Below are 24,968 nucleotides of genomic sequence, written 5' to 3'. Positions count from 1 at the left end.
CTTTGTCTTTCTTTTAGGGCATTATATGTAATCCAGAAATGTTATTAACACCTCTTTATTTCATTATATTTTTGTAGATAAAAATAATCTTCTAGCTTGAGCGACTTAATATTTCCATTAAAGAGATTTTTTAAATAAATAGATATTTTGATTTAAGAAGAGCAATAGAGGGAGCCCATCACATTTATTTCAGTGTAGCATTAAAGAAAACAATACATTAAAAGCTGAAATCACTCTGTTAAAGTGAAACACTTAATGAACTGCAATTCTGGACCTAAGATGTAATACATGCTATATCGTCAGGGGCTGGCATTCTTTAATGGCATGCCAGGTGTTCAATTAATCTTTCCGGTGAAGGTTCTGTGCGTGTAAAACCTCCTGCCTCCCAATTGCTACCCCTTTTAAGCCCTGTATTTAGAACTACCACATCCGTAAGCTGTTAGGATTTCAGCCAGTGGTTCTTAATCAAAGAAGCACATTGGTCAACCCAGGGAATTTTTTAGTATTGATTTTTAACTTTAAATATGTGACACTTTTGTACTTTTTAAATAGCTTTATAATTAACATACCATAAAATCTACCCATTTAAAATACAGGTTGGCTAAGTTTACTCAAGCGAGGTTTTCTAAATTTGTATAGGAATGCAATCATCACTATGTCTCCCAAAATGATCCTTAATGCCTGTTTGTAGTGGACACATGGGGAGCTTAAAAAAAAAAAAAAGAAAGAAAAGAAAAGGTCATACCCTGCAGACAAATACTATCAGAGTCTCTTTGACTATTAACATATTAACACCAATGTTATGTCATTGCTGTTACAAAATTGCCCAGATGATTTTGACGTAAGTCAGTGTTGAGATACAGTGATGTAGACAAAACCTCATAGAAAAGATGAAGATCTGGAAAATGCAAATGCAACCTTTTACTAACCAAGAGATCACCTGGCTTAGACCAAATGTTGTCACAACAGCAGCAGCAGCAATAACAAAGGAGGCCTTTAGAACATTTAGAGAATGGTGGTTTTCTGATCCTAGACTTTTGCTCCTATTGTTTCCTTTGCCTAGAATCTCCCCTCTTTCTTCCTGCCACTCTCTCCATGCACACCTAGTTGGCCTAATGAATTCAGACACAACCCCCAGAGAACTTTAATTGCTGTCTCACCTGTGTTTTCATAGCTTTTTGAATAAACATCTATTATAGTCCTTACTGCATTGTAGCTGTTTCTTTATATTCTGACTTTCCCATTGTTCTGAGAGCTCCTTGAAATGCAGAGGCCATGCCACATTCATTTGAGTATCTAGACAGTGTCTGGCACAAAGCTGACTACCAAAAAGTGTTTGTTGAATTCGGAAATAGAATAGGTGCTTTAAGAAACTCTGAAGTCCGGGCTCAGTGACTCACGCCTGTAATCCCAGCACTTTGGGAGGCCAAGGCGGGCAGATCACAAGGTCAAGAGTTCAAGACCAGCCTGGCCAACATGGTGAAATCCCATCTCTACTAAAAATACAAAATTTCACTGGGCGTGGTAGCAAGCGCCTGTAATCCCGGCTACTCAGGAGGCTGAGACAGGTGAATCACTTGAAACCGGGAGGTGGAGGTTGTAGTGAGCTGAGATCGCGCCATGGCACTCTAGCCCGGGTGACAGAGCAAGACTCCGACTTGGGAAAAAACAAAAAAACATCGATGTAAAGGGTAGGCAGTGATTTCCAACCTTGACTGCAAATTAGAATCCGCTGAGGAGCTTTTCAAAATCCTTATGACCAGCTCACACCTATACCAATGAAATCAGAATCTCCAGGGGTTGGACCCAGCAGTGTATTTTCTTTACATCTAATTCTAATGTGCAGCTGAAATTGAAAACCAAGGGCATAAAGCCACAAAGAATGGTCCAAAATTTTATCCTTGACCAAAATATTCTGGCTCTATCACCTAAAATATTTAAATTATTTGTTGTTACATTGCTTGGAAGGAGCTCAGAAATATATGTGAATTAACAGATAGCTGTTTTTAAAATATATGAAAGTCCCTATGATACTCAAGAAAGAGAACTGGCCATTCATGTAAGTCACTGAAGTTTTGATCATGACTATTTTCCTTTTGACATTTTGTTTGAAGAATCATTATGAAATAGGAATCTTGATTTGGGTAGAAAATTGAAAATGTCAAAACAGAAATTGTATTGGACAGTGTTAAACAGGCAAGGAAGACTCTATTCAGCATTATTCCAATGGGGGAGAGGGGCCAGAGCTCAATCCAAACAACACCACTGAAACAAAGGACAGGAGAATTTCTAAGTATTGGAAGTAAGAGGGAGTGTATAAGTTATATGTGTTTACTAACTGGCTTTACTCGAAAGTAAATTTTCCCATATCTTTGTGACAGGATGCAGCTTTACAACTTGGAGGAAGGTACCCACCAATGTTATGAAAGATAGAGTGACTATCTCATTTGCTGATTACATTTCAAAGACATGGCTCAAAGGTTCTTGAGAAATACATTCATAAGTTGTAAAACTGACAAGAGACTGATTAAAAGATTTATATTTCAAAGGGGCAGAGAAAATATGTTACAGGTTTTCTAAATATGCAGTACAAAAATGGAGGTCAGGGGTCTAGTGTCAGGGAAGAAGCCCATCTAAAGTTTAGTCAAGCTGGGGAATGTTAAGGCAATCTTGGTCAAAGTCAAATAAATAGGTAATTTTGAAGAATGTAGATGGGCCAGAAGGGCTGTCAGAGAAATTCCTCAAGGATGAGCTTGCAGCAGCAAAGGTTAGCATGAGCGTTGATCCTTGGGAGAACCGAAGAGGAAAGTTAGAAAAAGCCTGGAGATAATTAAAGTATTTTGCAGATTTTCCTTGCATAGTCTGGTTTGTATCAGGAAATTAAAAAGGAAATACTTCCTTCTGTACTTTCTTCCTCCTAAAGGAACTCTCAGATTCACATTCCTACATAAGATGTGGAACTATATATTGGCATACATATAATAACCATGCACTTAAGTTAAAATACAAAAAATTTACGGCCGGGCGCGGTGGCTCAAGCCTGTAATCCCAGCACTTTGGGAGGCCGAGACGGGCGGATCACGAGGTCAAGAGATCGAGACCATCCTGGCTAACACGGTGAAACCCCGTCTCTACTAAAAAATACAAAAAACTAGCCGGGCAAGGTGGCGGGCGCCTGTAGTCCCACCTACTCCGGAGGCTGAGGCAGGAGAATGGCGTGAAGCTGGGAGGCGGAGCTTGCAGTGAGCTGAGATCCGGCCACTGCACTCCAGCCTGGGCGACAGAGCAAGACTCCGTCTCAAACAAACAAACAAACAAAAAAAAATTTACAAGCATATGTGTATTTTTTAAATAATCGGGAAGTTTACATATGTATATGTAGCTTCTGGCAATGAGACTTGGACTGGTGTTGAAGAGGACTTTAGTGATATCTATAATATTTCATCAAAGAAACAAGAGAGGTTGGGTGTGGTGGCTCACACCTGTAATCCCAGCACTCTGGGAGCCTGAGGTGGGCAGATTGCATGAGATCAGGAGTTAAGACCCAGTCTGGGAAACATGGCGAAACCTATCTCTACAAAAAATGCAAAAACAAAACAAAACAAAACAAAACAAACAAACAAAAAAACTTAGCCGGGCATGGTGGCGTGCACCTGTAGTCCCAACTACTGGGGAGGCTGAGGTGGGACGACGGCTTGAGCCCAGGAGGAGGAAGTTGCAGTGAGCCAAAATCTCGCCACTGCATTCCAGCCTGGGTGACAGAGCGAGACCCAGTCTCAAAAAAACAAAACAAAACAAAACAAAACAAAGAAAACACAAGAAACAAGAGATTGGAGGCATAAAATCCAAAATGGTAAATGTAATTCATTCTGAATTTCTGAATGGTAAGATAATATGAATTTGTTTTCTGGACTTTGTATTTTTCTAGATTAGTTAAATTCCAAAAACAAAATAAAAATAAAGACAAATGTCACATGGTGGGTCTAAGCCAGGAGTTTAAAAGAAGGAGAACTCACTGTCAGGGTGATCAAAGACCTTCAGGTAAAGGAAGAAGCAGGATTTGGGAGATAGGTTCAATATCCATAGGCAGAAATGGATAAGCACGGCAATTTAGTTGGAAGGAATCACCCAAATCAAAAAGACAGATAATAAAACCCAATGTCAGTATGTATCCAAAAATGAGTACATTTCTAAATCAAAATTTGATGCCAAGAATAAAGACATTTCTATTTATAGTATCATGAGGAATGTTCAGATCCGGGGGGATGTATGTAAAATTTTCAAATATAGCCCTTCTGTTGATATCATTGCTAAATTATAGGAAACAAAAACTGGGACAGATAATTACCGTCTTAGAAGCCAAACTAACCTCAAAGGGCATCTATTACAGAAGAGGAAACAGAGGTCCTCAGAATTTGAAGTCACCAGTGGTCAAGTCCAATCCAGACTCAAGCACTGGCTATCGCATCAACATCATCAGAACACAATTCAATAGAGCCAATCAAGTCTTGACTTTTTGATAGTAAAACAGAGCTGTCCACTTGACATGCTGGAATGTAGGGAGAATGGGGAGTAAAAATTACATGCTGGAGATAGTACATCTTAAAAATTAATAGAAAAAGAACACAGACACTTTTGTAAATTCATTTTTGTTAAACCCATTTTAGTCTAACCTGTTTTTATGCAAAGAAATATTTTCCAAAGTATCAAATGAATTTTTAGCACAGATTAAACTATGTAAATCAAGAGCATATATCCGGGTTCATCCATGTTGTCCTGTATGGCAGGATTTCCTTCCTTTTTAAGGTTAAATAAAATTCCATTGTATGTATAAGAAAAAAAAAAAAAGCATATAAAAGGATAACATAAGCCCTCTCTGTTAGCATTTGTAAAAGCTGATTTAATAAAAGGTACACACACATGAAAACATTGTTAAGAATTCTTACAAAGGGCATATGCTAATGATGGCAAATGGATTTTATGTAAAATAATAGCCTATCAAGGGACAAGGTAAAGAACCATTCAGAATCTAGCAGGCTAGTATAGTACACTGCACATAATAATTGCCCTTTTATAAGAAAAGGAACATAACAAAATTTGAAATTGTAAAGGAATTCATCACCAGCCTTCTTTAACAATAAGCTTCTCTAGGGCATTTGAAATAAAATTTGATTTATGGAACTTCAATAAAGACAACATTATTAAGAAACATCACTTTGGTGAACAGAGAAATACATATTTTGCCTTGCTCTGTGCCTACTGTGAGTTCAGGAATTGTGTCTTCTAGATGACAAATGATTCAAATTAGTCTGAACATGAAACATGATAGCCTGGATTGATTTAAATAGTAGCAATTTTCGGAGGAATAGTCAATGCCAGCAGGTGCCAGCGGAAGCAGTTTCAGATACAGCAAGGGAGTCAGCCTTTTAGGGGTCTGGGCAGCCCTCCTTTCCACCTCTCAACTCTGCCTGCCTGGCTGACAAAGGCAATAGTTAGGATGTTTTCTAGACTTTTCCCTTTACTTTGTTTTTGGTTTGGTTTTGGTATTTTTAGACCCAGGGTCTAGCTCTGTCAGCCAGGCTGGAATGCAGTGTTGTGATCACGGCTCACTTCAGCCTCAACCTCCTTGGGCTCAAGTGATCCTCCAGCCTCAGCCTCCCCAGTAGCTGAGACTATAGGCAAGTGCCACCACACCTTGCTAATTTTTATTTTTTTGTACAGACGGAGTCTCACAATGTTGCCCAGGCTGGTCTCAGACTCCTAGGCTCAAGCAGTCCTCCTGCCTCAGCTTCCCAAAGTGCTAGGATTATAGGCATGAGCCACCACACCTGGTCTTTTTTATTTTTAATGTGTAGTTATAGTTTAAAGGAAGACTCATGTACACACTTGTCACGGTTAATTTTATGTGTCAACTTGGCTGGGCCACAGTATCAGATATATGGTCAAACATCATTCTAGATATGTCTGTGAAGGTTTTTTTTTTAGATGAGATTAACATTTACATCAGAAGACTTTTAGAAAGTAGATTATCCTCCATAATGTGGGTGGGCCTTGTCCAACCAGCTAAAGGCCTTAATAAGCAAAGACTGATCTCCCCCTCCCCGTATCCCCACCCTCCACCACCACTCCCTGCAAAAGGGAGAATCCTGCTGGCAGACTGCCTTCTAATTGGAACTGCCACATCAACCCTGGGTCTCCAGCCTGCTGGTCTACTCTGCAGACTTTAGATTTAATAGCCCCACAGTCTTGTGAGCTAACCTAAAAATAAATATTTCTCTCTTTCTTTTCCTATACTCACACATACACACACGCACACATTCACACACATCCTGTTGTTTCTGTTTCTCTGGAGAACCCTAATACACCACCACTGAGTTTATGAAATGGTAGAACATTGGCCAGGCACGGTGGCTCACTCCTGTAATCCTAGCACTTTGGGAGGCCAAGGCAGGCAGATCACAAGGTCTAGAGATCGAGACCATCCTGGCCAACATGGTGAAACCCCATCTCGATGAAAAATACAAAAATAAGCTGGGCGTGGTGGCACGTACCTGTAGTCCCAGCTACTCAGGAGGCTGAGGCAGCAGAATCACTTGAACCTGGGAGGCGGAGGTTGCAGTGAGCTGAGATTGCACCACTGCACTCCAGCCTGGTGACAGAGCAAGAGTCTGTCTCAAAAGAAAAAAAAAAAAAAAAAAAAGAAAGAAAGAAACGGTAGAACATCATCAGCACCTTTGAAGTTCAACTGCGTGCCCCTCCATGGCACACAGGAGATCAGTACGACTTCCATATGGCCATACTGACTTTCTATTGTGATATTTCCATGAATGAACATCCTGATAATGGAAATACTTGATCAGCAAAATCACTCAAAAAGGAGATTTGACACTTCACCCAGTAGATGGCAGGGATGTCACTACATTCAGTATGGAAACTTGAGCTAGACTTTTTATAAGGCAACTAAATGAATGGAGTAATGTCACTTCCTATTGTCATTTGAGTGCTGTTTCATCTGTCAGACCACAAATACATCAGCTAGTACAGCCTATTCAGGTCAAGGATCTTCTGAAGAGCTTAGGACCCGCCGACTGACCCCATTCCTGCAGAACAGTAACATTCCTGCAAGAATACAACCTAAATTGTTGGGCGGAGCTCTGTTCCTTCTCATTTTTCTTTTTGTAACAGGGAAGACTTGGCCTTGAAGAAACTCTTGAATATATCCCGTCCTTTCCACACTCACTGCCAGTTTCTTGTTTCAGGCCTTCGTTTCTTTTCTCTCACACTACAGTGCCAACACTACCCATTATTTTAAATTATTTTGTTACAGCCCCGGTCTGACCACAACTCCCCTTCTTGAAAACCTTCACAGTGGAGCCTTAATTTTTGTTCTTTCCTTCTCTACGATATTCTTGCCACGTAAATATTTTTAAAATTCCCAGATAGGCCATATACTCTAACATCTTTGTGTTTTTCTTCTTATTTCTTGTTGTGTTATATTTAGCCAAAGGCTTTTCCTCTATTTCTCCATCAGGATATTCTCGTTCATATTTTAAGGCCCGCTGAAATGACAAATCCTATATAAAATTTCTGCTAGCCCCTCTGAAACTTCACTTTGAACTTTGAAATCATTAGTTTATCTTTTGAAATTTTTGCAAGATTCTGTTAAAGAGTAAAATATTTCAAAAAATGTAGCTAAATGGGAAACAAGTAAAGAAAAAATGTATTGCTATATAATAGGCTTTTAGCAGCAATACTATTAGGGGATCAAAGTGCCCAGCTAGACTTATCCTTAAAGGAATATCATGCTTCATAACTGTTGATTCCAAGTGGCCAATTATCAGATACTAAAGCATTTCTGAAAATAAAATAAAAGCCTTACCACCCAGACACACACATACTCTTTACCATCCCTATCAGGGTCAGATCTAGGGAATGTTAGCAATCAATTATTCTGGAGGTAAGCAATACCTAGAACAATTTAAAAACTTCTGTCTCCCAGTTGTTCCACCCCAAACCTTGGAATTATCCCTGCTTCCTTTCTTTTTCTCATAACTCACACACAATTTACAAACAAATTAGCTGTACCTTCAAAATATATCCAGAAGCTGACCACCACCCTCACAGTTACAATTCTAACCTAGGCCAAAATCACCTCTCCCCGGGATTGTTAAAATCACTTCTTGACTGGTCTCCCAGCATCAACCATGCTCCCTACAGTTTATTGGCAACAAAAAAAAACTAGAGGGATCCTGTTGGAACATAGGCCAGATGGTATCAGTTCTCTACTCAAAACCTACCTACATATTTGCAATATACATAGGGTAACATCCAAAGTCTTCCATGACTTTATGTCTCTGATGTCACTTTTACTACTTCCCACTGCCAACTCCACGTTGTTCTCCCATCACAGTGCCCTGGGCATGCCAGTGCTTTACTGCCTTTCCAGCATAGGTAGCACACCCTTGCCTCAACGCACTGCATGTTCTCTTTCCCTGAAATGCTCCATCCCCAGACACCCTTATGGCTCTCTCGCTCACCTACTTCAGATCTTTGCTTAAATGTCACATTCTTGGTAAGATCTTCCCCAAATCCAAAGCTATCCCTCTCCCCTACTCTGGCACTCTCTCTCCTCCTCACCTTGCAGTGCTCTTCATGGCATACATTGCCGTTTGTTATATGAAATATTTTACAGCCATCCAATGAGGGGCAGGGCTTTTTGTTTGTTTTGTATATTCCCTGCACCCGAAATGGTGCCTGCCACATATTCTGTGCTCTATTAGTATTTGTTCAATGAATAAGGGAATGAATAAGATATACAAAGTTCTGGGTACAGAGGGGTTGAAACTAAAGACTTAATTCACTTTGGTCCAACTTCTTCTAGTGATTGTAGAATTCATTTTTAATCCACATGTTTCAAATTCTTTCTGCCTTCTAAGGTCACTTTATCCCTCAAAATTCAAATAAAATAGCTAGAACTTCCTCCTGATTACAAGATTCACAGAGGAAGGAGGGGTTGATAATTTTCTGGCCTGAATTTGTGCTTCCTGTGAATTTTTTTTTTTTTTTTTTTTTTTTTTTTTTGAGACGGAGTCTTGCTCTGTCGCCCAGGCTGGAGTGCAATGTCGCGATCTCGGCTCACTGCAACCTGCAACCTCTGCCTCCCGGGTTCAAGCAATTCTCCTGCCTCAGCCTCCCAAGCAGTTGGGATTACAGGTGCCCGCCACCAGGCACAGCTAATTTTTTTGTATTTTTAGTAGAGACAGGGTTTTGCCATTTTGGCCAGACTGGTTTCGAACTCCTGACCTCAAGTGATCTGCTTGCTTCAGCCTCTCACAGTGCTAGGATTACAGGTGTGAGCTACCATGCCCGACCTTCCCGTGAATTTTTAATCCCAGTTGGTCATATAGCCTCCAAGTTTGCCATCTTTTCTCTGGTCTCTTCCTCCCAGGCAGACATTCCTCCCTAACTTTCCCAGTGGTCAGAACAGACTTCATTACAGGTTGGAGGATAATACAGCACAGAGATTTTAGTACTTTTTCATGTGCTAGCACTCATGAAAAATGATGATACCTGTACAGCCTAATGAAGTAAACGAACTGATCTCTATTGAGCGTGGTATAAAATCTCATTGTGTTTTCCTTATATTACAGAATTGTTAAAAATTAAAATTCAAAGTATTGAGAAAAATATTAAACTTTGAGTTCATATACAATATCCTCATAAAACATTTTAAAATTCTTATTATCTTTTGCTTGCTTCAGTGAACAATTTTCTTATATATTTTCTAATTGAGATATAACTTATGTACCATAAAACTCACCCCTTTTAAGTGGTTCAATTTCAGAACATTTTCATCACTCTAAATAGAAACCCTGTACCCCTTCGCAGTCACGCTCCATTCCTCTCTTCCCTCAGCTCCTGGCAACTACTACTCTGCTTTCTATGGCTTTATCCATTCTGGGCATTTCATAGGAACAGAATCAAACAATATGTAGACTTTTGTGTCTAGCTTCTTTTTGGGTGAACTTTTATGTGAGCTTTTGTGCTTTAAATGGCTAGTTATAATTTTTGATATTTTATAATGATTCATTCAAATTCTTGATAATTACTATCAATGAGAATTTATGTTCACTCAAATATGTGACAAAAGCTTATAAATGACTTTTACAATCATACCAGATTTTGCAATAATTGCCATTATACTTAAAGATGCTAATAGTCCTTTCTTTTTTTAGTTGAACCAAATAAAGCTGTCATTTTATGTCAAAACTGGTTGAATATTGGCAGTCACAGTATTCCAACTAATATTTTACTGAGTAATGTAACACTGGAATTTCTTGTGATAATGTGAATGGATTTTGAATCCAGTTCAGTTTTTCATGCCAAGCTTTAATTTGGAGAACATACTGTGAAAATAAAGAATAAAGGTATGTGAAAATTAAGACAGCTGCAAGGGACCTAGGGTGTTTAAAGCTGTGCTGGCCCAGTCTCCTTGCCGACCCCACCGAACATTCTCTCGGCCACTTGCTGTGCTCTTTGAGAGCCTGGAACACAGGCTTCTTCATCAGATCCATGGGTTTCTTATCCATGGTTAGCTCCAGACACCCCAGGTCCCATGCAGCTGTCGCAGAGGCTGGTAGTGTTATCTTGCAGTGTACCCAGAGCCTGTTGCCTGAGCTCTGATTTGTGAGGAACACAGCACCATAGAAAGATAAAATAGCTTAAAAGCAAAACTTTTAAGATATTACTTTCTGAAAGTAACTCAGCCAATACCTATTCAGGGAATTGGTCATGGGTCTTCTTCCACATTTGGTGGAAGATTACATAACATTCCTTAGAAGCTATATTCCATCTTATCTCTACATAGAACTATCTCCCATCCTTTCACCTCTCCAAAGTTTCCAAACTCCTGCCTTCTCTGCTCACTAGGGGAAATACACATTAACCAGAGAAATGTATACTTCTTTTTCTCAACTACATCTATTCAGAAAAAAGCTCTGGTACCTATCTTTGTCTAAATAAGAAACTAATTATTTTTCCTAGACTAAAGGGCCATCATTTCATATAAGGAATTGTGCTACTGTCCTATTACCAGTGTTCTTGATATTACAAACAGAATCAATAAATGGTTGATGGACTTATCTAGAACTCCGGGGCCAGCCTGGGTTTCTGATAATCTGGAGTCTCTCTTTCTGATATCCTGTGTAATCACTGCATGTCAAAGCTTTTTACAAGGTTAAAAACCAATTTGTTCTCCTATGGATGAAAGGGACTCACCTGATATAAAGGGAAAGAAATGTATTTCCTCTTAAAAAAAATGCACACATAAAATCAAGATCTATGTTTACAACTAGTAATAATAATGTAGATATTCTTGTTTCTAGAAATATAGAATTTCTACTGTCAACAAGGCAGTTATAGTCATAGCATGGTTTTACCCTATCCCAACAAAAATAATTTACTATTCACTTCCCTAATTTATTGAAAGCTGTGCTGCTTAGCCCACAGTAGAGAACTGCATTAAGAATTTGTGTTCTCAAGCCAGCTCTTTCACCTGTTGTCTTGCCATCTTGGATAAGTTGTTCTAACTCTTTGTGCCTCAGATTTCTCATCTCTAAATGAAGAATGACCTCATAGGGATGATAAGAGGAATACATGAAGTCATAGCTGTAAACTTCTTAGTACAGTGTCTAACAGAAATGGTTCACTAGCACTCAATGAATATTAAGGAAAGAAAAAAAGAGACATAAAATCCTGTGATTATGTTGTTAAAATCAGGGCTCATCTACAAGGGACAAGTTTAATTGCCTGCAGCATTGATCTCCTCCGCCGCCGCCTCTTCCTCCTCCTCCTCCTCCTCCTCCTCCTCTTCTTCCTCCTCCTCCTCTTCTTCTTCCTCCTCTTCCTCTTCCTCTTCTTCTTCCTCTTCCTCTTCTCCTTCTCCTTCTTCTTTGCCAAAAGTTAGTCAGAAAACTGATGGTGGGAAATGTCCTAATCTGTGCTTGAGTCATAGTAAGTACAAAGAAAAAGCTGTGGCTGATTATGAATCATAAGAAATCAGCCTGTGTGCCACTTTAGGAAATGTGAAATATTTTGAGGTAAACAAAAGTAAATCATGCTGCTTTACACGTTACATGTTAAAGTAGTAGCCCGAAATAATGCATATGTCTCTCTTTGACATATAACTGTATAACAAATTTAATAGGTTCTAGGAAGAACCCTGTTTACTTTGATAACTGTTTGTCTTCTGCTGCCATACTAATCCTTGAGTATGTCTAAGAAAGGGAAAAATAGAAGTTAGTGAATTGATAATTATTATTAATTAAGCACCTATTATGTGTTTTACACAGTGATAAGCACTTCAGCTACCTAACTTCATATAGTCTTAACAATGCAAAGGGAGATATTATTAGATCCATTTTACCTATAGAGCTTAGTATTGGTACCCAAGATCACATATCTAAAAATTTGCAGAGCCAAGATTTAAAACCAGGTCAAACAGAGGCATTGGCCTAGTGTGCCACATATTTCCCACTGACAATTAATTATGAAGTATTGAGAGTTACTAGTGTTGAGAGTCCAAATAATTTTCTAGCTGGAAAAGATGAAGTTCCCTCACTTCTATATTATATAGTTGAAATATTGGTTTTATTTAAAAAAACTTCCTGAGAAGCGTAAAAAAGAACACGTTTCTGAAATTACAAGAAAGTAAATATATTTTAAATTGAAAATGACCATATAGATTTAAAGTAGCTAATGTCTTAAATTAAGAATCATATTTTATCTTTTTCAAAATAGGAATCAGTCTGAGGAGAAAATTGGATATTACAGAAGCATTGAAAAAAGAAAACACCAAATACAACGAAACCTAATAAATTAACAGAAACCCATCTTAATAGTGGATATTCCAATGACCTTCATGGCATTTATGAGTATCGATTTTTTAAAATTTTATTAGAAATATTTAAATTATTAAAATGATACAGACACAAATTTCATTCAAATGACAAACACAAATAGAAAGCTAGTAATCTTAGATGCAATAATTCACGGACACAGAGCCAAAGCGTTGTCGTCTACTCGGCGACACCTTCTGGAGGTGGAACACAGTCCGCTTGGCTGGGTGGGGACTTGTTCGTAGGCACATTTGGTTGTTGCATTTTCTTTTTTTTTTTTTAATTTATTTTTTATTATTATTATACTTTAAGTTCTAGGGTACATGTGCATAACATGCAGGTTTGTTACATATGTATACTTGTGCCATGTTGCTGTGCTGCACCTATCAACTCGTCAGCATCCATCAACTCGTCATTTACATCTGTGTCCGTGAGTTATTGTATCTAAAATAAAATGAATTCACAACGAAAAAAAAAAAAGAAAACTTAAGGTTAAGTGAAAGAATCCAGTCACAAAAGACTCTATTATTCTATCTGTATGAAATACCAAGAATAGACAAATAGACACAGAAACTAGTTTAGTGGTTACCTACGGCTGGGGTTGGAATGGGGTGCCAGATGTTGAGGGGAAAATATAGAGTAACTGTTAATGGATATGGAGGTTCTTTTAGGGGTGATGAAATTGCAGAATTGATTGGGGTGATGGTTGCACAATTTTGTGACTATACTAAAAACAATTGATTTGTATATTTTAATTAGGTCAGTTGTGTGCTATATGAATCATATCTTAATAAAGATGTTATTTTTAAAATGAAAAAAAAAAGAAAGCTAGTAATCTCTCCTCACTATCCTTCCCTGAGTAAACAATTTTGAGGTGTATCTTCACATGTTTTTATATTTATATTAAAATAAACAAATATATAAAGAATATGTATGAGGCTAAGTTGTATTACATAATGTTTTCCGTTATTCTACTGCTATGCTCTTTAGACTTAAATATAATACAGATTTTCTCCTAAGACAATAATTCAAATCTTAGCCAGTGATTCTCCACCCTTGTGCACATTAGAATTTCTAGAGGAGCTTCAAAAACAGACATTGCCAGAGCGCCACCCCCAGAGATTCCGGTTTAATTGGCCTGGGTGGGGCCTTGGCATCAAGCTCCCCAGTTCACTGTGATGTGTAGCTAGTTAGAACCACTGATTTAAGCAATCCAAACAGGCTGCAAATGCCAGCTACATGCCTGAATTGTGCTGGTATGCACGTTCCCAGGAAGGCCCTCTGCTGAGGTAACAACACCAGCGCTTGATTGGGAGAGTTCAGGGAGGCCCTGCTACAGTTTTAAGTCTCCTCTATGAGGTTGACTCTCAGATAGGAAATGTGTTTCATCTTAAAGGATGTTAGAGACAGTCATATGACTGCAAAAAATGCTACTAGGGCCAGGAATTTCAGAGGCCACATAAATGACAGTGTGTTCTACTAGGCTGGGTTAATTCTGAGGGTTGAGTTTGACTAAGCTCTAGAGATTTGTCCTTACCTGCAGATGGAGGCTTCCCTAATGGAGCATCACCGGAAGCCACACCCAGAACTTGTTTCTCCTCGTCTGGCAGAAGCACGTTCTCAGTGGGTGCGGAAACTTGTTTGGCTTCTCTTGCTCTGAGAGAATTTTCAAGTCGACCAACCAGCTCCCTGCGTCTGTACTGGTGAGCTCTTTACTGATAGTCAAACATTTGCATGCTCATTTAGTTTTCTTCACTCTTGTTGCACATCAGAGAAACACTTGAGAGAATGGAATAGAGAAGAACAGTATAGGAGAGTTGTGGAGAGTTTGGCCCCACTTTTTATATTTGTTTCAATGGGATAAAACAGGCAGCCAGGATTGTTAGGTTTTGTTCTGAGTTATTGGTTCGGCCTTCACTAAATGGTTTTTCCTCTTTCCAAATCAGTTAGACATTTTGAGGAACCAGACAGGTTGCTGAAGCTTATTTAGAAGTTAAAACAAAAAAAGTTGTGAGTTTTAAGCAAACGGACTTGGCAGGTGTATGGACAAAGCCACATTATCCTGAGTAAGGGAACGGAAGGGCAAAGTGTGAGGAAAACGACCAAATCAGAATTGTAATATTTTTCCACATTTCTTTTCTAGTCATAAAAACAGTAACATTATATATTATTTATGTATTTGGTGGTAGGGTCTCACTCTGTCGCCCAGGCTGGAACGCAGTGGCGCGACATTTTTAGATTTGATCTCTTTTACCCTCCAAAAAATAATTGTCCAGTGTTCCACGTTTAGCTAAAGCAGTGAATTGTTAGAACTGCAGCAAAACAATGAACCAAACCGTCAACCGCGAGCAACCTGTACTTGGGAGGTGAAAGTCAGAGGTGAGATTGCAAGGGCTCTGGGTCACTGGGGCATCTGCTCTGGGCAGAAGGGCAGCTCTGTCAAACAGCTGGAGCTGGGAGCCCGGCGTTGCCAGGCCCTGCCCCTGCTACGTCACGGAGGGCTGGACGGCGGGCGATTGGCGGTGCACTGCAGCTCAGGCTGCTCTGCAGCTTGGCGGAGAGGGGAGGAGGAGCGGAGCGAGAAGTAGGTTGCTAGCTCAGCACAGGCTCCTGCGCCGGCTCCGGGGCTGAGTTTGGGAGATGTCTGAGAAGTGAATTTTTTTCCCCCCCGAAGGCAAATGGCTGGCGTGGAAGCACAACCCGCTTTCACTCTTCGGATTTGTGCTTAACTCTTTTCTCGCACCTTGAGACTCGTGACCAACATGCTGTGATGTGTGCCGAGGGAGGAATTGGTAAGAATGAGACGGCGAATCCCTCTGACTGTCCCAGCCTTCTGCTTCACCGCCCACCAGCTTTTCCTTTCTGTTTCTCTCTCCTGTTTCTCCCCGCTCCACTTCCCTAGTCGTGTTTAGATTTGATGCCATGGTTCAAAACTACAGTTCTGGGCTGTTACTGAACTTTAAAAAAAAAAAAAAAAAAAAAAGGTAAAACGATTACACCATTTTCAATCATTTGATTGTTAAAGGGGAATTTAAAAATCTTTTAAATGCTGGATTTTGTAAAAAGGTAAACGATGCACACGCGGGCGCACACGGGCACTCACACACACGCATTCTCTCTCACACACACACCTTTGTACACGAGGGCGCACACGGGCACGCAAACACACGCATTCATACACACACACACACACACACACACACACCCCTTTGTCATCCCATTGTGAAATCAGCAGTTTAAAGAAATTTTGGCTATCTGCCTCAAAGGTGATGAAAAGGGAAAGTGTTGAAGATTTAGCCCAGCAGATTTATTCTTAAGGCTGATTCCCTAAGGTTGATTCCTTAGGAAGAAAAAGGTGTTTGTATTGGAGCTTTCTCAGAAATAGTTTTCAAAGGAGTGCTACAAAGAAGCCTCCATGCTTCCCCCAAAACACTAACTTTAAAGAACCTAGTTATTATTCGGGGCACCCTTTATTTTACATTATAAAACATGTAGTTTTAATTTACCACGTACAGCAGAGAGACATCAGTTGGTTAGGGAATGGATGGTTATTTTGGTGTCTGGGACCCTGTGCCGTTAGAAAGAATATGTTTTAACTGCTCTTATCATGCTAGCTCAGGTTTTAAAACTGTGATCTGAATATGACCAAAGTTTCTTCTTGCGTTCTTTTCATGCTGGTTCTAAGCAGGGAGAAAAACAAGTCTGTATGGACAAAGCAAACCTCTAACTCAAAATCAACCTTGAAAGATGCATCAGCAAGGACAGGGCTCCTCATCCACCAATATTTTTTGTATCAGCCTTTAAATCAGCTAGGTCACACTTCTGTGAAGAATAGCATCATCAAAAACCCATATTAACTTGTGAAGAGCAAAAATCTTTGCAACGGAGTAGTTCATTCAGTGCCCGCAGCAAGAGCCTCCCACTTCGATCCACCTCAAAAAGTAATAACTGCTTCTTCTGGACTGTTTTCTATTCTCACTACAAATACATATCATATACCTACATTGAGATAGTTTATTTTTATTAAAATGAAGTCATTTTATATATTTGGAAAAATGATTTAGAAACATTTTGAAGTTTTAGGGAGTTTTAAAAATAACGTTTAATTTTCATGCTAATTTAACATTCATTAAATTGCATGAAAAAGAAGGAAAATCTAAGCACTCTAAACTAGAATGTGGGGAGTGTTTGACCCTGGCTTAGCAAAACCTGAATACTTTTCATACTTAGTGATTAAATGGAATTGAATAGGTCCGGGCGCCGTGGCTCATGCCTGTAATCCCAGCACTTTGGGAGGCTGAGGCGGGCTTATCACCTGAGGTCAGGAGTTTGAGACCAGTCTGACCAACATGGAGAAACCCCATCTCTACTAAAAATATAAAATCAGGTGGGCGTGGTGGTGCATGCCTGTAATCCCAGCTACTCGGGAGGCTGAGGCAGGAGAATCGCTTGAACCCGGGAGGTGGAGGTTGCAGTGAGCTGAGATCGCGCGGTTGCACCCCAGTCTAGGTAACAAGAGCGAAACTCCGTCTCCCCTTCCCCAGAAAAAAAATAGGATACCATTTATTTTGCTATTGTCAGTAAAATGAAGGAAAATGCTCAAATATGATTATAATTTATCATAGAACAGAGGTGACTCACCTGTCAGACATTGTACTTCCTATAATTGACTTTTTAAATTAAGGGTTTAAAAAAATACACATATTCAAGTCTTCATTACATGTTTTCTTTATTGTCTCATGTATTTGGAAGTAGTTCTACTGAGGAAGAATCAAAGAAAATGCTACAAGTAAGATTGAGAATTCTCACAGAACAATGCATTGATAAATATAAATGTAATAGTGCTTGAAGAAAAGGAGAATTGATTTATCAACTCTAGGAACAAATATATGTGTGCTGGATGCTATCACTATTCTTGGTCAGTTATTCCTTCCCTATTTTCTGAGATAAATTTATTTCATTTCAGAAATCATTTTAGCCATAGAAACAATACTTTTTTTTATGGCTTTGCAGAATAAGGACTAATAGTGATGCTAGTTTTGTAAAAGAGTTGTGACCTTAATGGAATTTTTTAATGCTACTCGATAAAAGGTATATCAATACAACTATTTTAGGCAATTACATGGTAGTATGTATTAAAACCTGTGAATGTTGGGCCAGGCACAGTGGCTCGTGCTTGTAATCCTAGCACTTTGGGAGGCTGAGGCAGAAAGATCCCTTGAGCTCAGGGGTTCAATACCTGCCTGGTCCCGTTTTGCTCTCATCTCTACAAAATAAAACAAAACCTCTGAATGTTCACAGCCTTTGACTAAGTAATTTTGGGTCTAAGTGATTTTTTGGGTCTAAAAACATAGCCTAAAGAAATAATATGAATCGCATATGAAGATGTATAAATATGTTTATTACAATCTTATCTGTAATATGAAAAAATGGAAACAAAGCCCCAATAACACAATATTTAAATAAATTAGTGTAGTTTTAATCTATATTGATAAAACTCAGTTACAAAAGTTTTTTTTTTTAATTTAATGACTTGGAAAATATACTTGCAATGTATTCCATAAAAAAGTGAAATTTAATATATTATCTTATGTGTAAAATATAATTTTGAAATAAATACATAAAATTTAATTAATTTAATCAAAAATATTTATTAAGCTATTACTCTAAGACAATGTCCTAAATTAACAAGGATTGAAAAAGATTAATGCAGTTCCTGTTTGCATACAAGTTTCTTTTGCATCAATGGGCATATCCATTAAAATATCATATTTCCCCCACCCCCCAAAAAATGTTTTCCTAGGTGGTAGAGTTATAGCTTGATTTTCTTTTTTATATTTTTTCTAATATTCCAAAATCTTTTAAAGCAACTGTTATTTTTATAAAAACAAAATACCACTTTCAAAAATATCACCAAGAAATATAATAAGCAAAAAAAAAAAAAAAAAGATAAATGGTAAGCTCTGTATTTTACATGCTCCCTTTAAAAAGATACTATAAAAAGCAGTGTGAGATTGCTATGGTCTAAATGTTTGTTCCCTCCCTTTCCAAGTTCATATGTTGATTCCCAATCCCCAGTGTGATGGTAGTAGGAGGTACAGCCTTGGAATGTGGTTAGATTATGAGAAAGGATTCCTCATGAATGGGATTAGTGCCCTCATAAAAGAGGCCACAAAGAGCTGCCTTGCCTCGTCCACCATGGGAGGATGCAGTGAGAAGTTGCCACCTATGAATCAGAAAGTGAACTCTCACCAGGCACAATATCTGCTGGCACCTTGATGTTGGACTTCCCAGCCTCTAGAACTTTAGGAAATAACTTTCTGTTGGTTACAAATCACCTAGTTTATGGTAATTTGTTATAGCAACCCAAATGGACTAAGGCAGAGATAGATTAATACTGCTATACAAATGAACCCCAATGAGAAATAGATATAAATGGGCAATTCAAAAAAAATTTAATTATCTAAGGTTGGGGTAGGGGGGATGTTAACCTCCCAATAATCAAAGAAACCCAACATAGCAATAAATTACCACATTTTCACACATCACATTAACAAATATGGACAACAAATCAAAATGTATCATTTTGTTGGGAAAACTATTCAGTAATATGAGAAAATATTCATGATATGGAAAAATGTTTATGGTATGAGAAGTGGATAAAAGCAAGTTACAAAATGATATCCTAGTTTTGAAAAAAAAATATCAACCTATGCACAGAAACCAATTTATTGGTGGGGAATAAACCAAAGGTTAATAGTATTTATATTTGGGTGGTAGGATTATAGTTTATTTCTATTTTTCTCATGGTGTTAATATATAATTTCTAAAATTTCTGCAGTGAATATATTTTAGTTATCAGAGAAAACAAGTCACTATCCTAATAAAGCAATTTGTCCTAGTATGAAGAGCACATATATGATATTATATATCCCCTCCTTCACAAAGTCGCCCTGTCTCCCTTATCCTGTGTACTTTTATGTTAGGTATCATTATTTCTGAATTATTTTTCTGATGAGAACATTTGGATTATAAGGGAAATCACAAAATAAAGCTATTCTGCTCACATTCACTGTTTTGCCCCCACCTGTTTTCTAAAATAATAAGCAGTGTTGAACAGATTTGAGCTTTACTTCCCTTTAATTTCCTGTTGATTTCATTTGCCAGGGCCTAGGGCTGATAGGCTTTAATTAAATACTCCTTAATTTCTTTTTCTGAAGTCTGCTTATTCAGTTTAAGGCCTTTTTGAATGAGGAAGATGGGTACTACTACATTCCTCTTAGTAAAACTTACAAGGTTTTAACTCTTTAGGTAGGCTAGGTAATACAAATCATAATTTTCTTGGTAATGAGAAGGAAAGTGAAAATCAGTTTTTACCTGTCTCAGAATGTTGTGAAATCTTTTTCTTTTATTTATAGGATTTATAACTACTTAGCATGTGTTTTTAAACTTTGATTTCCCCTTAATTAGACTACAATAATATAGTTAGAAGGTTTTAGTATGTGGCCAAAGGAACAACTCCATGTTTTCTAAAAGGCCTAGAGAACACGTATAGGGTGCCTCTCCTCTTTCCCTTTGTGTTCGTCATTTTGGCAAATTACTGGAAGATGGCGGTTCTGGCCGAAAGAAAGTGCAAATAAATCTTATAAATGTCTGTATCATATCACACTCTTCTCAGATATCTTCAGCGATTTCCCATATTCTTCATCTTAGCAAGTCAGGGCTTCAGTTTGGTCCCAACCTAGATTTTCATTTAATTTGCCATCACTTCTTAATTTGTACTTGAAACTGCAGCCATATTGAACTACTCATTGTTACTTAAATAAATAGTCTGCACCCTCCTTGCCTCCTTGCCTGTATTCGTATTACCTTTTCTAAAATCTATAAATCTCTTCTGTCAGGATTCTAAACATTTCCCAAGGCTTACTTATAATACCTTCTTTTCTGGGAAGCCTTTCCTCTTCTCCCTTTCTATCCTCTGACTTCACACCATACTTTCTCATAAGACTTTCTGTTTCCCTAAATTCATATACTGCACAATTATCCTAATTTCATCCTTTTTATTGAATTAAATACTTGACCTGTTCTGGGGCTAGTTTATTCATTCCCAAAGTACCCAGCACCGTGCCTAGGACAAGGTAAAATAAATGTACCATAGAAAATAAACTCCTAGAAGGCAGATAATTTTGTCCATTTTGTTCCCTGGTTTATTTCCAGTATAAATAACAATGCCTAGCATATAGTAGTGGTGCCAAAAATACTAATTGAAAGATTAAAATTACAGAGCACCTTTAGTGTGTTAGGCACAGTGCATTGTTTAATAAATCTCCTTACAAAATTGTGTGAGGTGGTGATATTATTTCCATTTTACAGATTTGGAAACTGATGCTCAGAAAGGCTAAAAGCTTGTGGTAAATGGACAACTGTGAATCTGTTTGCCAAACTTGTGTTCATTCTGCTAATTGCAGATGCTGTTTGTTGCTGTTTTGAAAATAACTATTTATATTATCAGTACTTATTCAAAATAAATGTAGTGTGATGCATAGGTACCATTGAGTAAATTATTGGGATTGTGTATTTATCATGAATCTATTTTATAATTTCAATGAAGATCAACTTGTTTCTAATACCATTTATAGTTTTGATCTGCCTCTTATTTGTGTTTATATACTATTCTTAGTAATACTTATAGGCCTCAGGTACAGTTTAAATATATGTACTGAGACAGTTTAAGTAATTGACATGTGTAATCCATGCTTTCATTGCAATAAGTCATGTGCTGAAGTAATTTTTAGCCACTGTGAAATAATACTTCTGTATGTAATAATTATAATATATTAATATTAATTCATTCAGTAGCTTCCAAAAGAAAGTCTTTAATACATTTTAGAAATTAATTAAATCTCTCATCTATCAGACTGAATTTTCCTTTTTTATAGTTTAAGCAAAATAACAAATGTTAATACCTATCTGTCTTCATCACATATCCAGTAATATGTTATATTCTTTAAAGAAAATAACAGAATATAATTCAAAATTTTAGTCTCTAATGTGCTTATTTGCCTCATCTGTATAGCTTGAGCAAATAATCGGTGAGAGACCTTTAGAAAACCTCTGATGTAGTCTATTGATATAACCTTTTGATCTTACAGTTGTTCAGGGGCTAAATTCTTTCCATTCCAGCTACAAATAATTCTACTTTCCTATTCATTATTCTTTTTATCTCTTATCATTTCTCTTTCTTTTAAGCATATTATTTTCTTTTGCTTTTTAAAAACTTCTGTGGTTACTCATATAGAAAATAATTGCCCTATTTCTTGTATATAAGAAAAATAGTTTCACTGATTATTTAAACATTAATATATACATCATTTGTATGAGAAAGATTAACTGCATAAAAATAATATTTAATGATAATGACTTCTTGGGGAAAATACACAGTCCCTGACTTATGATGGTTCAACTTATGATTTTTCCACTTTATGATGATGCAAAAGAGATACACATTTAGTAGAAACTGTACTTCAAGTTCCCACACAACCATTCTGTCTTTTGCTTCCAGTATAGTATTCAGTAAAGTACACGAGATATTGAACACTTGATTATAAAGTAGGCTTTGTGTTAGATGACTTTTGTCCAACTGTATGCTAATGTAAGTGTTCTGAGCACATTTAAAGTAAGCTCGGCTAAGCTGTGATGTTCAGTAGGTTAGTGTATGACATGCACTTTTGACTTATGATATTTTCAATTTACCATGGGTTTATGAACGAGCATCTGCATTCATTAATTAAAAATAAGTCTTTCCAGAGTATATTTGAGCTGCCTAGGTCTATGATTTTCAAAGTGTGGCCCCCAGAGTAGGTGCATCAGTATCACTTGAGCTTGTTAGAATGCAAATTCTCAGGCCACTGCAGAACTACTGAATCAGAGAAACTGGTATGATTGTGTGCTTGGGTTGGGGAGGGGGCGGCAGGGCGGGCAGAATTTATGTTTTAACAAGCTCTCTATGTGATTCTGATCTATAGTAAAGCTGGAGACCACAGGCTTGGAGTAAGATCCTCAGGTGAGCAGGTCAGTATATTCACTGGGTTTTGACAGGTAGGTGCCGGACTTAAAAGGTCTCCAGGAAAGAGAATTTTATTTTCTTTCCTGTATGCTATTTCAGATACCTCTGTGTTATTACTAAGCTGGCTGCAAAAGTCATTAATTTAATACATGAAACTAAAAAAAGACAGTCAGAAACACAATGTTCAACACTTAAAGGTGTACATTGGATAGGTTTTATGTTATTATTTGCTTCCTGGCAACAGATTACCTTTAAAAAAAACAGAATTAAACTAAACATTTGTGCAAATGTTTCATAAAGGAAAAAGTAAGACTTTTCCCCCCAGTTCTTTGATCTCGGATATATTTGGGGATGATGGTTGAAAGAAGCAAATGTGAATCTTATGACTTTCATTAGAGAGTTTGTGCCTAAGGAATCGAGTTTTCTTAGCAATCCTGCATGCTTTTGAAGTGGTAAGGAATGATACATCTACTGTGACCATTAAAGTTGTAATTAATTAACTCTGTAAACTTAAAATCCAAGCATAAAAATATTTTCATAGTGCATCTTTAAACAACATAGGCTGTATTCTTTTAATATACTTGAGATCTAATCAAGTTAGATTAAGTACCTCATTTATTGCTGGAAATTCTATATCCCAGCTCTCTTTATCTTAATTGGCCCATGTGATGTTGAATATGGTCATTTTGGAATGTTGTAGATTGGCCATGTTATGAAGATATTAGAAATAAGCAGAAAGAATTTTGAAATAGGTTTTTAATTAGGAATTGAAAATTTTCTTAACTACAAACTTTTATTTTCCTACTGACTTTAATTTTCTAAAGAGCAATGAAGGTAATATTTGAAAAGTATAACCGACTTATTTTTGAGATTTTTATATTACTTTCACATCAAAAACTCTATATGCCCTACATACGTATAGGCATAAAAATGTTTCATTGAAACAATTATGTGAGCAGACAACCATTTAAATTCTGTTTTCACAACTAATTTTCAGAAAGAAGAGTCTCCCAAAACTATATCGACATTTAAGTATGCTATTTATTACAATTTAGCCAGACATTTATCAGGTAACTTTTAGTAATTATCTTTTCGTAAAAACAAAAAACAAAAACCCCAAAACTGAATGCTTTAATTAATTAGTTTTGCAACATTTATAATTACATGTAATGCTTCTATGCGGGAACACACGTATTTGCCTTTATCAAGAAGCTTATACACTAAACTATGTTTAACTTGTATGTCAAGAAACTTATATACTAAGTTAAATATAATTTCTGGTTTAATATTGAGTATAGCATTATTATTATTATGTACACATGTTATGCATGGCCTTGTGTGTGAACATTCATTTTCAGTGTTGAGGCAGCACACTTGGCTTGCATTTTGTGAAGTTGCGCTTTAAAAAAAAAAGGGAAGAAAAGAAGACTTAAAGAAATGCGTCTCTTTCCCACATCTTAAATGTGAAAGCAATACATTAAGTTCTGTGTGTAGGCTTCATGATTATATGAAGTTTAATCAAAATTTAACTTTTTGATTAAAATGAAGATCTGTTTTCTAATTCCAAAATAAGTATATGTGTTAATGGTTAAAAAAAAAATGAAGAGTATAAAAACACTGAAAAAATTAAAATCTGCTATTAATAGACTGTCTCAAAATAACCAGTGTTAATGTTTTTAAAAATATATTATTCCAAATTCTTCCATGTTTATGTATTGTATATATTCATAGTTGAGATTATACTTGTATACAGGTCTAAATCGTGCTTTAAAACTTTATAAACTTTAAGCATTTTATGAGTCATTAAAAATTCTTTTAAACAATTTTTTTTTTTTTTTGAGATGGAATTTCGCTCTTGTTGCTCAGGCTGGAGTATAATGGCTCTATCTCGGCTCTCCGCAACCTCCACCTCCTGTGTGCAAGCGATTCTCCTGCCTCAGCCTCCCCAGCAGCTGAGATTACAGGCATGCGCCACACGCCTGGCTAATTTTGTATTTTTAGTAGAG

At 37.2% G+C, this 24,968-nt stretch overlaps 1 protein-coding gene across 8 annotated transcripts in view; it reads left to right on the top strand.

The window, feature by feature from the left end:
• LOC105487672 (ATPase phospholipid transporting 10D (putative)) overlaps positions 1–24,968 on the top strand; it is a 137,058-nt gene that overhangs the window by 7,193 nt on the left and 104,897 nt on the right. For 3 of the 8 annotated variants that reach the window (XR_011621309.1, XM_011751184.3, XM_024794706.2), the window contains exon 1: positions 15,487–15,688. The exons of 1 other annotated variant lie outside the window; for it this stretch is intronic. The gene's annotated coding sequence lies outside the window, so the exon portion shown is untranslated. Of the gene's footprint in view, positions 1–14,439; positions 14,600–15,486; positions 15,689–22,921; positions 22,968–24,968 lie in introns of those variants that run through there. 4 more of the 8 variants (XM_024794702.2, XM_024794704.2, XM_024794703.2 and 1 more) reach the window with 4 other exon arrangements.

The sequence above is a fragment of the Macaca nemestrina genome, chromosome 3 (assembly GCF_043159975.1).
Source record: "Macaca nemestrina isolate mMacNem1 chromosome 3, mMacNem.hap1, whole genome shotgun sequence".
Taxonomy (NCBI): Eukaryota; Metazoa; Chordata; class Mammalia; order Primates; family Cercopithecidae; genus Macaca; species Macaca nemestrina.
Note: the sequence above shows the minus strand (reverse complement) of the source record. Positions and strands in the feature narration are given on the sequence as shown.